The sequence below is a fragment of the Hesperophylax consimilis genome, chromosome 13 (assembly GCF_061612785.1).
Source record: "Hesperophylax consimilis isolate HC1 chromosome 13, BYU_Hcon_1.0, whole genome shotgun sequence".
In the NCBI taxonomy this organism is placed as follows: Eukaryota; Metazoa; Arthropoda; class Insecta; order Trichoptera; family Limnephilidae; genus Hesperophylax; species Hesperophylax consimilis.
In genome coordinates this window covers 4,516,972-4,534,033 of record NC_142848.1, presented here as the reverse complement: position 1 = coordinate 4,534,033, position 17,062 = coordinate 4,516,972, and the positions used below count along the sequence as shown (strand labels likewise).

Here is a 17,062-nt window from a genome sequence, read left to right as displayed (position 1 = left end):
CGTTGATCGTGGTACGTCTTCCTCATGCCCCCATGTTCCCGCCTTTTTTCTATAATTTTCTTGGCGCATATTTCAACAGTTCCAATTTTTTAAATATCACTCACGTACGAGGAAAGAAAATACACACAGGTAAAACAAGATATCCTGGGTTCGATTCCTAGTTGTGACCGTAATCTTTTTTTTATTTTTTGTGTCTTTGTTCATGATAAATTTGTTTTAATTTGTTAGTATTATCGTCTTCTTCAATGATAAAATACAGATGTTTTAATTCTGAATCCTCCGTGAATATTATTGCACATATTTTTTTTTTATACTTCTTTGCATCGCCAATTATAGAAACTACGCAATTTAACATGCTCACATAACGAATGGACACATCATTAAAATAAAAAAGTTAATCCACAAAAAAATACTGATATTCAAATACGATACTGGCTATTGCTTCCTCGAGGTTATTGCAGAATAATAACCCGACACGTTATTGCGTTATATCATAACAATAATAACACTAGTGTTATTATAATACGGTAGCGGTATAAGTAACAAGAGAATACCAAATCATTTTGCGGTCTGTATGGATTCTTATTCAACCGTTTGAATTCTTGGAGAGATGAAGTTACCTGATGACTGTTACCTTATGTATGGAAAAGTTAACCCGTTGTTCTCGAACCATGCATAGATTTTACCGATGTAACGTAACCTCGCTTAGTAAGCAATAACAATTATTATGTTATTTTCGTAAGAAAATCATCCGACAGGTACGTTACAAATTAATTTATTTAACATATAACTTATCACTTAAACTTAAAACTATTAATAATAATAATTCTAGATGTCGGGATTTAATTCAATATAGAAATTCTAGTACTAACTACCATATGTATTCCTCATAGTCCAGAATACTTATGTAGGGAAGTAATTATACCTAGTAAGTGAAGTTAATTTTTCACATGAAAAATACAAAAGATTGTTACTGAGACAGTTTAGTTATGTATAGTAAATTTTTACTGTATTAAATTTTTTTACCCATATGTAAAAGCCCTTAAAAAGTGCGTTAATAAATAATATTATATTAAAATAAAATTCTTTGTATATCAATATTTCTTATCAAAAAGGATCGAGGTGTTTCGAAACCAATGGTTTTTTGTTGGGATAAACATAATATAATGAAAATTAACAAATTTAAAAATAGAAAAATCAGTACCTATAGAGAAAAATATTATAATGAGCGGCGATTAATTAGTTATTATCATAAAAGTTACATAACTGTTTTATAATAAATTATTATAAAACAGTTAATTATTACATTGTTATTATGTACCTATATGGAAAAAACTTGTTTGAACTTACACAAGTAGGTATAGACACAACTTTTTATAAATTAAAGTAACAGAATCTAGCAGTAACTAAGATGTCTAAATAACTAAAAAATAAAAATTATTAACTTCGAAAATAAATTTAATAGATGGGTATTTAAAAATAATGTTATATTATGTTTATCCTGACGAAGAAACCATTGGGTTCGAAATTTGTCGATCGTTTTTGATTAAACAGTGTTGTTTACAGTGTTTTATTTTCATATAATTAAAATGACGCCACAAAGTAATTTTGCAATTGATTAGTGTATCTGATAATCCTTTAGTAATTTCAAATTCATTATGTGTCGTCATTTTCAAATATTTTAATCAATTTCGTTTGTATACATCATTATTTAATCGGAATAACCGTCGCGTTTCAAAATTTTATTCTGACGATAAAACCATTGGTTTTGAACAAGTTTTGAAGCATGTCGATAAATTTGATTAAATAGTTTTAATCGATTTAAATCTATATATATAAATATATATATATATATAAATGTTTGTTTGCTCGAAACTTAAATCTCGGAATGTTCTTCACCGATTGCTTTGAAAATTTGACACAACTTTGCATTCAAATACGCGTCTGTTTTTATATACTTATATAGATGACACCTGTGAGAGGTAAAAACATGTTTTTTTTCAAACAACGCCATCTGTTGTAATTGTTTCTCTGTACGGCTAGTTATAAATAATGACACTAACTTACAGCTAAGGCTTATAAGTAGTGAATTACAACTAAGACTTATATCTGTAAAGTACTGAGGCTTATATCTAGCCAGCAACTACGCATTGAGACTGACAACTGGTGACTTAAAACTAATACATATTAATTTATAACCATAATAATGTATGACCAAGTGGGACTACCAAATTAGTAGGGCATGTAGAAATATCCCATGCACTTTTTTATGCTCCGAAAGTGAGGAATTCTGCCTATCAGAACTCGCCAATCAACAGAGCGACTCAACTGCTTAACGATTCTGCTTTGACCATCGACATTTTTAACGTCAGTTACAGACAGTTCAGCAACTAATTTTTACGGATATCACAAAATAGTAAAACTGCCCCCCCATGACCTTTTGACACTTATACGTACTTCAAATGTAAAATCTTTTCCGTGATATATTGGTATATAACCGTTTTACGGAGAATATGAAAAAATAAATTCATTCTAATCAAACTACCCAAACTACTAACCAAAGTTATTAATTGAAACTGTAACGCCTGACAATTCACTTTGTATTGTATAAAATTTAGTCATTATGACAGACAAAAATGTGGCGAAGGTTTATCAATCCAAATACCGTTGAGCGAAAATATTGCTAAGCCCCGTTGCATTTGAGTAAAAATTTTATCTTCGCTTAGTTCGATTGACGAAAGCCGCAGTATGTGGCTAACTACATGTTAATATAGAGCCTCTTGTAAATCATTTTATTAGATGTCAATCTTACAGGTGGTAGACCCCGGTTCAATGCAGCCTGCGGCAATCTTTAATATTCGCCGGTGTATCGGCCAGTCGTTAAACAATAATAAATAAACCAGCTACCAGACACTAGACATTGTATCTCTGACCTCTGGCTACTCGATTTCTATATATAGTCTGTGAAGAACCCATAGTTTGTGGGAAAACTGCATATCTCACTCGCACTCGCATATCTGTAGATTGAATCGTTGCTAAAAATGGCACTAACCGTGTTCAGTGACCAAATATGAATTTGAGATACTTCACAACCTTCTTCTTCTCTACAAACTCCTTTAGTCGGAACATTTCCTATACTTCATCTAGATTATTTAATCCAAAGATATTAGAAGAACGAGATATGCTATGTTAGCCGCCGGACCGTAGGCGGAGTACTACCTAATTAGGGTACTTTGAATACTATCGGGACGTGTACGCACAGAAATCTGATCTATGATTAGTGCCAACTGAAACGATACGTCATTAGCGTAAGCGAAGGTGTGCAGTAGTATTGGTGAACAAAACTGGCGACACTGGTCAAAACAATTCCACACAGTATGAACTGCTCATAGCACATCTCGTTTTTCTAATATCTTTGATTTAATCCCATTGGCAAACTTTGGATGGGTTGTTTCGCAGAATTTGAACAGTTCATCAAATTTCAACGTTCATTTTCTGGTTCTGTTCAAGTTCTGATATTATATCATCATAAGCTAGTTGCTTGACAGAACTTGAAAAAATCTTTCACAGAACTTGAAAATTTAAGGAATTGTTCAAATTATCCGAAACAAGCCGTCCTAAATGTAAGTTTAACGTACCTACACTCTCATCCCTTACTTATAAACGTGTCTTAAAGTTAAAACAACTGATAAACCACCACAAATTTACCCTGCATTAATGATTATTATCAGTTATATAAAATTTTAAACACGTTTATTAGTATGACCTATGGTTTTCAATCCGGGATTTTTTGTTCAGAACCGGTATTACTTTGCTGGCATTTTTCAATCGCCGGGTCCCGGTGCTGGCACCGGGAAATTACATGTTTAAATTAATATTCAAAATAGGAGTTGTAACAAATATTTTATTTTTTAGGTATTACACATAGATTAGGTAACATTTATTATTAACTGAATTTGAAAATGCCCCTACTTGTAGCTAAAATTGAGAAGTGAAAACTCGTCTGCCCAACAATCCCGTTTAGTTATGTCACAAGACTAAATAGTCGTTCTGAATGTTATTCAGGCTTCATTAAAACTTTCCTTACTTCTATGAAAACAGTGTAATAAATATAATCTACCCCAAAATCTTTATGACTGTATCCTGTATCTCAAGATTTCAAGAATATTTTGCAATAAACAACATGCTGCCAATAAAAATTTAAATGCCAAATATTCCAGATATTACCAGATATATATTATAGTTGAGAGATTTTTGTCGTGAAATCAACAAAAATCTCGTATCTTGGGATGAACACAAGCGCAGCGCCGGGATTACGGTGCCAACAGAGGTCCGGGATTCCCGAGATCCTGGCTCTCGAGATCCTTCTTCAGATTAAAAGCTTTTAATAGCCTATCTATACCCAACGTAAACTCAATTGTAATATTAAAGTTAACTTTGAAATGGCAATAAAATAACAATTATTATTTCTATAAAAACAATGTTACAAATGAGTCAACAAATTGATAGCAAAATATAAACATTTTTCACCAAGACCTCCTGCATTTTGCACGAATACCATTTGCGAAATTTATTGAACCACCAATCATTATAAAAAATTAAGAACGCATTCAAAAAACATATTTGTAATAATAAATACCTATCAACAGTACAAGTTCTATAACAAAATCAATCATTCAAATAGCATATTTCTTGTCAGCTCTTCAAAAAACTTTCCCTGGTCATATCTCCTTTTTTAATAACACACTGTTGAATATTCAATCCAGCAACCAACTATCTTGGAATCAATTAATAATACATCATTTGTCTGAGAACATGAGTCGTGATAATATATACTGTGAGACAGAGTGGCCTAAATATGTAATTCATAGTAAAAAAACAAGTAGCATCGGACAGATCTAATGCTGGATATGGATACAAAATGTTGACCATTTGGTAGCTGGCAATAATTATTAAAGATGTGTTTTTTTATCAAGTTCTAGAATTCAACGTACAGGAAACGTCTTGACTGAAACGTGTTTGTGAGATACAAATTTGTATTAACCTTAACCTTATTTTTGAACCTATGTCGAATAGTTTTTTTTTAAATTTATTTATTCTTATTTCTTTACACATATAATACATACTATATAATAATAAATAGTATAAACAAGAAATGAAAATTCACTAAGGCTCTGCCTGAGTGTGGGTAATATAAAAACGATTACTATACTTCCAAGTACCTAAAGTATTAAATACTAAGTAGAATAAATGGAAAAAAAATGTTTGTTTTTTTTTGTTATTATAAAAATTAAAGAGAAAACATAATGTACTACAGTTTAGAAAGTTACAGCAAGTGAGTTGTAGAAGGATATATAAATTTATAGAAAAAGCGTTTCAATATCTGCGTCATTCGTCATTCTACCGTGGTAGTGTGTAGACGTGTTTATAGAAAGACAATACATTATTAGAGAATTGTCACATTTATCTAAGTTTTGCCGGGAGCGAGGTGTTCCGCGAGGCGGTCACAAGCTTAACCCATTATGGACGTGCTGTCGATAATAGAAAACATAAAATTAGAAATTTCAAATATTTCTACGGTAAAGGACTCGAAAGCTAAAAATAATCAGGAATTAAATATAAAACTATTAGAAGAAAAATGGACTCAGGAAAAAATATCTTTTCAAAACGAGATTGTTTGTCTGCAGTCAAAACTAATTGAAAAATTAGAAAAAAAAATCGAGAATACGAGCTATTTTGAAAAAAAAACATACGCAAGTTGTCTCAAAGTAATCCCGGAATCCAAATTCTCATTGATCATCAAAGGTGAAGATTCGAACATGACATCGGATGCTATTAAAGAACAAATCGTAAAGAAAATTAAAATAGCAAACTTGGGTATCGCAGTGAACGGAATACGAAAAGCCTCGCAAAATAAATTAATTATATCTTGTCCTTCAAAAGAACATGCAGAGAAATCGACAGATGAAATCAATAAAACCCTTAAAAAAAACATGGTTGCAGAGGAATTAAGAAAGAAAAATCCAAAAATATTCATAAGAAATCTTCAAGTAGATTTAACTGAAGAGGACATAATTGAGGCAATAAAAACACAAAACGATGGAATAAAAGATATCATGAATAGCGATACTAAAAACACGATTAAACTAATAAAAATGTTTAAACCAAAAAACCAAAATGGACTCACTAATTATATATTTGAAACCAGCGGAGCAGTAAGGTCATACCTCATGGAAAAGGAAAAAATTAACATTGGTTTTAGCAGAGTACGAGTGGAAGATGCCAGCCCCTTGACGCAATGCTACCATTGTCTCAAATTTGGTCACACTGCATTAAAATGTTTTAATAAGGACAAACGTGCGACGTGTTTACATTGCGCAAAAGATCACGAATGGAAGGAATGCCCTAACAAAAACACTGAAGAAAAATGTAGTAACTGTGCACATCAGAACACCTTATTCAAGATGACCCTAAATACCAATCACAAAGCTAATAATACTAATTGTTCTTACTACAAAAAGATGATGCATATCGCTCAAAGTCGTATAGACTATGATTAGGTATGTATTATAATTCTAAAAAACAATTACAATGCTAATCACAATTTTTTCATTTTTTAACTTCATATTATCACTTTCATTTATGCATCGTAATGTATATAATTTATTGAGACATAAATATTTCATATCCTTGCCGAAAATTTTTGCCATTTATGTTACAATGCATTATCCCATTGCCACAGTGTTAAACGCTAGTATACTGAAATCTATGATTATATTGATGTTCGCGCACTCTTCGTGTATTCGTATGTGTAGAAAAAGTTCAATATGTAATTATTGTTGCCAATTAGTAAACCTACCTTGTTCTGTACAAAACTATAATCTAACCTGGAACATATCGGAAATACTAACTGCTATATTGTTATGTATCTATCGTATTTATATTTATAAATCCCAATACATGTTTATATATTATTGCTGCCAATTAAAATATTATTCTATATGGGTGACTTGAACTGTGATTTTGATTCAGCAGAAATAGATTATGAACGCACGTCAATTTTTGAAAACTGGGCTACAAAAAAACATGTGTTAGGAAATAATAAAATAACTGCCCTCAACTTAAATATACGATCTTTATCTAAATATTGGGACACTTTCCTATTAATTGTTTCTAGCTCTTTGAGAAACATCGACTTAATTTCGCTATGCGAAACGTCTATTAATGAAAATAATATAAATCTTTATAAATTACCGGGATTTAATTCGTACCATTTTTGTCGAACAAAAAGATCGGGTGGCGGTATTATTGTGTACGTGAAAGATCACCTTACATTTGAAAAAATAAATATTATGACTAATAATTTTGAATGCGTTTACGGAACCATTTCAGTAAACAAACATATTCGCTTACATCTTTTAGCAATATATAGACCGCCTAATACAAAAAAAAAATTATTTCTTGATGAGCTGGAGACAATATTGGGAAATATTGATATAAAAGAATCCGTATTGGTTCTAGGTGATACGAATATTAACTTATTAAATGTACACGAACCCATAACTATGCAATATGAAAACCTCATGTCTCATTTTGGAATGACCAGATGTATAAATGATGTGACTAGAGAAGCGATATTGACTAACTATGTAACGGCTTCATGTTTAGACCATATCTATGTAAGAGTGAAGGAGACGACCGAAATCAGTTCATGCGTATGCGATTCAATAATAGCTGACCACTACCTAACTGCAGCTAGTATTAACTTCTGTTACTATGATAAATGTACCGTCGACAAATCGCACCAAGAGTATTACACTGCACTATCGGACAAAAGGATTGATTTATTGATCGAAATCACCGATTGGAATGCAATGTTAAAATTGTCTGAACCAAACATTATTTATGCAGAATTAAAATCGATTTTTAAAAATATTTATGAAAAAAGTACCTTTACAAAATTAAAAACAAAAAAATTTCGAAATAACCAAAAAACTTGGATGAATGACAGTCTCGCTGAAAGTATTCTAATACGAGATGCCATGTGGAAAAAGTGGAAAAACACGCCTAATAATAAAAAATATGAAATCTCTTTCAAAAAATATAGAAATAAACTTAATAAACAAATATTAAACACAAAAAAGGCATACTATAATAACAAATTTAATCACTGTTTCAAGAACATTAAAAAAACATGGAATGAAATTAATACAATTTTGGGTAGGAAAAATAAATCTGGTTGCGATGAAGTCTTATCTAAATATTTCCTAAAGTCACAATCTTCTGATGCAGTGGCAGAAAATTTTGCTAACTTTTTTGATGAAGGAGTTAATAAGTTGTTACATGAATGTGATTTCCGAGCGTCTAATCACTTGCAAGAATCCCTACCGCATTCAATGTACTTACCTAGAGCTAATGCTAAGCAAATTGAATATATTATCGGAGGTATGAAAAATTCAAAGTCACCGGGCATAGATCTAATTCGTATGTTTGATTTAAAAAAACATGTCAAATTACTTAGCCCTGTTATTGCTCACTTTATCAACAGAATAATCGATACCAGCCTCATCCCCGATGAATTAAAAAATAGCATTGTAAGACCTATTTTCAAAAATGGAGATCACTCCGAAATTAACAATTACAGGCCAATTTCTATTCTCCCGGCACTAGAAAAAATTTTAGAAAAATATATTTCGATAAATTTAGATAAATATTTGAATAATTTGAATATTATAGATGAATGCCAGTACGGGTTCCAGAAAAAAAAAAAGTTGTGATAAATTGCTGGAAAAATTTTCTGATTTTATAAATTCTCAACTTAATTCTAAAAAACATGTACTGGTGCTTTTTATTGACTACTCAAAAGCTTTTGACACTCTCAGCCATATACAATTAATTAAGGTTCTTGAAAACATTGGAATCCGGGGTAAACTCCTCTCATTCTTTAAAAACTACTTAACTAATAGAAAAATGAACGTAAAGATTTTAAATGATATGAGTAAAGGAAGACATATTAAATCAGGAGTACCGCAAGGATCAATTTTAGGTCCAAAATTGTACATTATATATGTTATTGTTATGTCAAAACTCTTTAAAAAGGCCTTTAGATTCATTTTTGCTGACGATACTGCACTTGTAGTATCCAATGAAAATCCTATCATAGCTATTCAACAATTGCAAAGTGACTTTAACGAGCTACTTAAATGGGCTCATGATGTTGGTTTAATTATTAATGTTAAAAAAACAAAATGTATGTATGTAAAATCACCAAGCCTGGGAATATGGAATATACCCAAAATAATTGCTCATAATTCTGAATGTATTCATAGAAAAATTGAAAATATTTGCCACTGTGAAACAATTGACTTTACTAACGAATATACTTATCTGGGACTAATAGTAGACAATAAATTTAAATGGGATAAACAAGTGGCTAAAATCTGTAACCAGCTCCGATCTTTTGCAAGTAATTTTTATAAACTGAAATTTGTTTTGCCTCATTGTACTCTTAAAATAATTTATTTTTCTATGGTCGAATCCATACTCAGATATGGCATACGAACTTGGGGGCACTCAAGCAATATTTATATTAAATATATACAAAACTTACAAATTGCTATAATAAAAAAAATTGTACCACCGAATATCTACAGACAAAGAAGTAATCTAAAACTACTGTATGGTTCTGAGGGCCTACTTCCAATAAAGGGTCTTCTTTGGTACATTATTATAATGGATAATGAGGGAGATAGCAAATATAAAAAGCAACCGGTGCATAATCACACAACAAGATTCACTGAAAATAAGGGCCTCATTATTCCAAGAGTAACAAATAAGTATGGAAGCCGAACGCTTAAATATTTAATACCAGAGATTTTCAATAAATTTAATAATTATTTTAAACCTCAGAATAATGAGAGACCCTGCCCCAAAAACACTAAGCGTTGGCTAATAAGCGACGAATCAATGTATCTCTGAACATTATTATTGATGTATTCCTGAACATCTCAACGTACCTGCCTAAATAATTTGTATATAGGTAGGTACTTTGATATATATTATTTTGTGATATTGTTTATTGTATAATTTTGTGTCATACATGTATTAAAAATTAAAAATGTTTTATATATATTATTTGTAGAACCTACAGACAAGCCGTCATGTGTGACAGCTTTGTGGGACTGCATATACCTGTATCTTTAAAAATTTATAATAAATAAAAATAAAAAAAAATAAAAATAAAAAATTCAGCCATAATTTTACCTCTTTTACATAATTATTTTATCATTTGATTGTGTAGTGGTAGAAAGTTAAATGTATGAGCACCAATGAAACTGCTATGTGTCTGCATTCATTTAGTATTGGTTTGGGGGTGTAAAATATATTGTTTGTTCTTTTGCTCATTCTGTTTTCATTTATTTTGAAATTATTTTTGTTTGTAAATATACATTTCATAGTTTGTAATATAAATAATTTACGAATATTAAATAATTTAGGTTCTCTGTATAATAAGTATATTTTGTTATATATGACTTTAATTATGTGTTTTTGAATTATTTATAAAGGTTTAATAAAATTGTCAGGTGCACCACCCCATCCTATTATGCCATAGGTGATTGAAGATTGCACCAGGGAAAAATAGATCATTTTTAATTTTTCAATGATTAGAATTTCCTTAAGTTTATAAAATATGTAGGCAAGATATCTTAGTTTAGAAGCGGTTTGATTAATATGTGATTTCCAATTAAGGTTTATATCTATTGATACGCCTCAATATTTTATATTTCCGACATTAGCGAGTTAGTTGCACAGGAAGCACATTTCTTGATTGCAACTTGTATTATGGATTCTAATTTTAAGGTTGTCTCTAGGTTTGTTTTTAATGTTTTTATAAAAAGGTAAGTAAAATGTTTTGCTGTGGTTTAAAACGAGCTTGTTGTATTTTAACCATGTTGAAACAAGTAAAATACATTCAGTTGCCTTCCAAAAAGTTTCTGTCCAATTATTACCATCCACTATTATTGCCGTGTCATCGGCGTAAGAAATAATTTTACCAGGGATTACAAAATAACATAAATCATGAATATAAATTAAATCCGATAAGACGGGTTCGATTGCTATTCGAGATCGTTATCGTTTTTACTTTGCTTTGTCTTTTTTTGTTTCGTGTTTCGTTTAGACTTATTAGTTCTTCTTCAATAATAATAAATCAGTAGTTCTTATTCGAAGTATGATACAGTTAAATATGACCGAAAGAAATAGGGTCACATAAGTTCAGTTGGTAGAGCATCGTCTCGTCAAGACGAAGACCCTGGGTTCAAGTCCCAGATGTGACATATGTATGTTTTTCTGATTTTTCTGTTTCAAATTTCGTTTATAAACCGCTAATATTATTATCAAAAAATTAATTTTGTTTGTTTATGTTCACAATGAAAATACTTCTCGAAATATCAAAAATTAATGCTTCTTCTTCAAAGACCTATAAGTACCTATTATTGAATTATAATTACAACTAATAATACATGTATACAATCAAAATACATAAATAAAAAACACCAAAACAACAAAAATAAAAAAATGTTTTTTTTTAAATTATCGAAGAAAGCAAATTATGTAAGTAGGTTTTATTCGAGTAATGCAATCGTAGATATTTTGCAGGCGATGTTTTTTTTCATCTAGAGTAAGTGAATCTTTTCAAATATTACGAGTATATATAACAACAACATTGTTTTCTAAATTTGAATAAACCAATTACTTCGTTAGTAAAAACACAGTGTTAAACTCAGAAGTTATTAATACAACGAACTAAGGATTGAATTTGGGGAGTATTATAACTACACGTTCTCAATTATTTATTAATTAGCGCCTTTTTTCGGGGCTTTTAAATAAGAATATTAAGAAATATACATTATTTATTTTACCTAACTGAATTGCTTCATTAACAACAATTGATTTTTTTTAAAAGATAAATTGAAGATGTCCACTGACTTGGTATAATTGTTTCCCTCCATTAGTATTCTGGGCAAAGAGGAATACACATAGTAGTTAGTCACTGAAATAAATCCTGACTTCTGGTATTACGTTGTGAAATCCGGAAGCTTATTAATTCTAGCAATACCGGACTATCAACCAAAACATTTAGAATTTTATATAAAAATACCAAGTCAGTGAAAATTCTTCTGTCTGTACGTAAGAATTTGTTTTGTATTCTTTCAACATGTATATTATAATGTGGGTTCCAGACAGGAGAATTGTACTCATGCTGACTTCTTACATAGGCAAAATATAACAATTTAATACACTTTATATTGTTAAAAATTCTGGTTAGCCTAGTTATAAATCCCAACACTTTTAAGCCCTTATTAGAGATTTCTGTTATGTGTTAAACAAATGAAAGATTTGAACGAAAATTGTGTGCAAACTAGTCTCCCATTATGAAACAGAAACCTACATAGATATAAAGGTTTCTATATATATATACATACAATACCTATTAAGAGGAAGCTACAAGCCAAAAATGGTATATTCTTGGTATACTTTATATCGTAGGTAATAGGCATTAAAATCGCTTGACAAACGGAGTCTCGAAACGTTCGATTTCAAGCAAAACTGGTTTTTATTTATTTTGTAAATAATTTTATAACAAATCAAAAAAGTTAATCAAATGAAACTGTCACAGATAATCTTAGCCATAATACTGTATTTTTTAAAGTTGTTTCCTTTATGTGTTCATACATTTCTACTGAAAAAAAATATTTTTTAGTAGTTTGCATTTATATTTTTTATTGAGTAATTTATTTTTTATTTGTATTCTACTCAAGCGAAGCAATAGAAAAACCTTCAATTTATCTAAAGCAATTTTTTGGTATTCATAATGTTCACCAATTCGTTATAAAGATTGATCAAAATAGTGATTTGGCACTAAGCTTCGCCTTGATGTACTAGTGCAAAATGTCTTGTATGCAGATAAATCTTCCATACCGCTTTGTGTCTTTGAAACGTGGTTTTCAATAAAACTTAAACATTGTGCTTGAATTAAGTTTTAAGAATTTTTGTTACCATTCTTCCCTTGGCCTTTAATTTCTTTGTTCATTCGTTATTAGAATAACCAATTTTATGGTTAGGTAATTAGTCAGCTGTGTTGTATTTTTATTGCCAGACATAAAGCGCCATTTAAAATCGGCTTCAGCACTTAATAAAATAACAATAAATCACTGTGATCACAACACTTTTGAGATATTGGATTGTATTTTGTACAGTTATATGAGCAAACATTTATACGGCGAATTTATTTGCTCCTTACCTCGTTTTTTGCGATACAGAAATTTGAATATGATAATGATAATTAATGAATATGGGCACTTTATAGTGGTTTAAAACAAAGTAAAAAAATCATATAAATATTTTTTATTGTAGAAAAGATAGAACAAGGCCCAGAAAATAAAAAAAATTACGTTTAATAACCAGGTACCAATGGTCGAGTGGTTAAGACTTTGTCGGAAAGACAAGAGATCCTGGGTTCGATCCCTAGTTGTTCTGACCGTTATATTTTTATTTTTTGTATCTTGTTCTGTTTCATGTTTCATTTAGATTTATTAGTATTATCTTCTTCTTCAATTATATATGTGTTACATTGATGGGTAGAACCTTCAAAAGATTCAAAGAAAATTCTTCCTAAATAATTATTGACTTAAAAATCATTAATACACCTTGTGTAGAAATAATTAAATAAGGTTGAAATTGTCTTATATTGCCATCTTTATAATTTACCATATTTTTAATGCTATTCGAACCTAAATGTCTCAAATCACAATGTCTTGAAATTTGTGAAATTTAGGTTCGTATTCGTATAGCATCAAAAATAATATTGAAAGTGTCTTATATTGGCATCTTTATAATTTACCGTATTTTAATGCTATACGAATCTAAATGTCTCAAATTACGAGACATTGCCAACCTCCTCTTTTCTTGACGTTCTGAACCACAAGAAAAACGCGATATTAAGTGGATTAAAATATGAATTAAAGTTATTGTGTGACTTGTGACTCTCACGTCAACATGTTATGTATGAGAAGTGGTGTGAATTGTGTTACTCTTCTGCGTTATCACGCAATCAAAGAAATTCCTATCATTGTCCCCAGTGGCTTATCGTCAATTGTATATCTAATGAGACTATGTCTTTACTTAGTAACTCCGGAGAATGTACAACATGTACATACAATGCAGATTGAACAAGATATAACTTTAACCTAACACAACCACATCTTACGTACGACCAACCGACCGTACTTACATACTCATACATGTCGATTGTTTGAAGGGATTTATTGTTGCTGGTGTCGAAGCGACCAAGAATGACGGAAGAGAGACAAATACCGGTAGTAAATATTAAATTGACTGTGTGGTTGTGTTGCTGAAACAGGTGTTCCGGTCTTCTAAAATTGGCTCGTATTTAAAGTTATTTAATCATTTTGTGTTCGTATAAAAGGGAAGATTCATTTTTAACGGTAGGTACACACTTAAAAATTTGTATAACTGACATAATATATTTTCTTTATTTTGGTACTTTCTTTCTTTCATACAATATGTGACGACGTCCGTGATTGAGCTTAAATCTATATCTTAAAGCTGGAACTATCAAATAATGTATGTAATTTTCTCATATATAACGAATATAATATATGGTATATTTGCAGCACAGAGTTGTAGATACTTTCAGTTTCGTTCTAGAGATAGACCGCCATTCAGAATCGAAACATTGCTTTAAATAACTTTAGCCATGTTTGGTGACATGACTAGGTAGGTAGGAACTTCCCAAACTTTTTTATACCCCATCCCATTCCTCGCCCTCCAGCCTTAAAACACACCCTAATTAAGGATGTCAGAATTCCACTGGTTCCAGTAGTTGCGAGCAGTTATTCAAATAAATTAAAAAATTAAAAGATTTCCAGGAGAAAATATTAATTGGAACCCGTTCCAAATTAGAATGTATTCGAATCTTATTTATGTTCTCAAGGTTAGTCAGATAAATTAGAGATCGATTTTTTCAAGCAAAACAACAATCGGGAAGCTCGAAGATCGAACGTATAGAGTTCGAGTTTTAAAAAAAGCTTAAACATGACTATATACACATATCCAAGCTTCGATCTTTAACCCCAACCAAAATCTAGCTTTTTCTCACGGCAAATAAACAGTAAAAAATTGACCAGTTTAAACTTATTTCTCCGTTATACATAGCAGGCGAATTCACTTGCTAAATTAAAGAAATCGATTAACTTGAAACTGTAAGACGATTGAAATCTTTAAAATTTGTGCCTATCATCTTCTCCGTTAATAAATTTTGAGCGCCCTTTAAACAAAATTAATTGGTTCCTTGTTTTTCTACTTTTAAAATTCATCTTTTTGTATTACAATTGTGTTTTCGTGAATAAATTAATGCAAATCTTAGAAGTGGAAATTAACGTACTTCCCGACATCCGATCGAGCTGAAACTCGAAAAATTGACTGGTTGTCAATGACAATGCATTTGGTGGTATATACAAACACGCGGACATAACGCATTTCTCTGAAATTGACGACTTTAAAGCAGTTAATATACAAAATAAAGATCCCAATTTGACTTAGTTTCAGTTGTTAGTCCGGATGACTTCAGTCTCAAGGAAGGAAGGTTCAATATTTAGTCGAACAAAAAAAATCTTAGAAATCGGCCACCAGCCGGCCTAAGAGATGAAGAAAATAGATTTATTATAAATAAAAGAAAACGGTTTTTTTTAAAGTTGATTTTTTTACATCCCTTTAAAACTGGACACTAAACTAAGTTTATTTATTTATTTATTTTGTAAGGAACAAACAGCTTTTATATAATATACAATGATATATATAAATATACAAGTTAACTGAAGTGAAGCCACAGAAGTTTCTTATGTTAAAGTGCATTGGAAATGAAGTTTTAGTATCTTAAAATTAATCTGGTGTTAAAGGAAGGGGAGAGGAAGGGGGAAATAGGAAGAGGATAGGAGATGCTGCCGATACATTCCATACTCTCATATTAATATTCGATCGTACGCATTACTTCATATCGATATTTCTTTAGGTTATTACCAAAAATGTCAATGCTGTAAAATTTTGTATTATATTGTGCACATATACGAGGAATTGGGGATTTTTTTCGAATGTTTGTTCTACAAGAGGGTAGATAAAATAAATCAGATTGTCGGGTTGATCTAGACGGAATATGAAGATTTATTAAATTGGTAAGTTCTGGTGAGTCCAGACCATTATTTAGGATTTTAAATAATAAGATTTGATCAAAAATTAGGCGTCGTTTGGAGGGAGTTAAAATTATGAAATTTAATGGATTCGGTATAATTTGAGAAGTGTAAGTTTAGTTTATAGTTTATGTAAATACCGAATGAAGAGTTGCAACTGTTCCCAACTGTCTGGAGTCAGTGAGACTCTGACATCTCCAATTGGAATATGTTGTTAGGATGAAGGTAGTGTTCAGGGTAAGGAGGGGGAGTACCTGGCTAGTCAGATCTGGTCACCAAACACGGCTAAAGCTATTTCAAGCAACGTTTCAATTCTGAATGGTGACCTTTCACCGGGGCGATACTTATAGATCTACCACTCAACAACACATTAAACAACATTTACTTGCGCGTGCAGTGATTTTAACACGTGACCACCGGATTCGTAGTCGAGAGCCTTTCTCCTCGACCACGCAGGCAGGCCATCAAGTATTGAAACAGATTATTTTTTTTAAAAGCTCTCGAAAGATAAGGTAAATAATTCATAAATTCTTTAACTAATGGCCACAACTTGGAATTATAGTAGACAACTCTTCGTAGAGTTGATTTATCGATGAGACAACTCCCATTCTTCGTCACATCACAAGAGATTGACAAATACAAGATTACATCACTGATAATCCCGGGGAAGATTGACTGGCTTCGAAAAATGAATAATTTAGAAGGTAATTTATTTAATTGAATTCTGCACAACTATCCCAACTATCCCAACTGTTCCCAAATGTCCGAAGCCAATGAAACTTTGGCAACCCCAA

At 30.9% G+C, this 17,062-nt stretch overlaps 1 non-coding gene across 1 annotated transcript; it reads left to right on the top strand.

Moving 5' to 3' along the window:
- Positions 1 to 11,263: 11,263 nt before the first annotated feature.
- On the top strand, positions 11,264 to 11,336 carry TRNAD-GUC (transfer RNA aspartic acid (anticodon GUC)). The gene has a single exon. It is a non-coding gene; the product is annotated as a tRNA-Asp (tRNA).
- Positions 11,337 to 17,062: the final 5,726 nt, after the last annotated feature.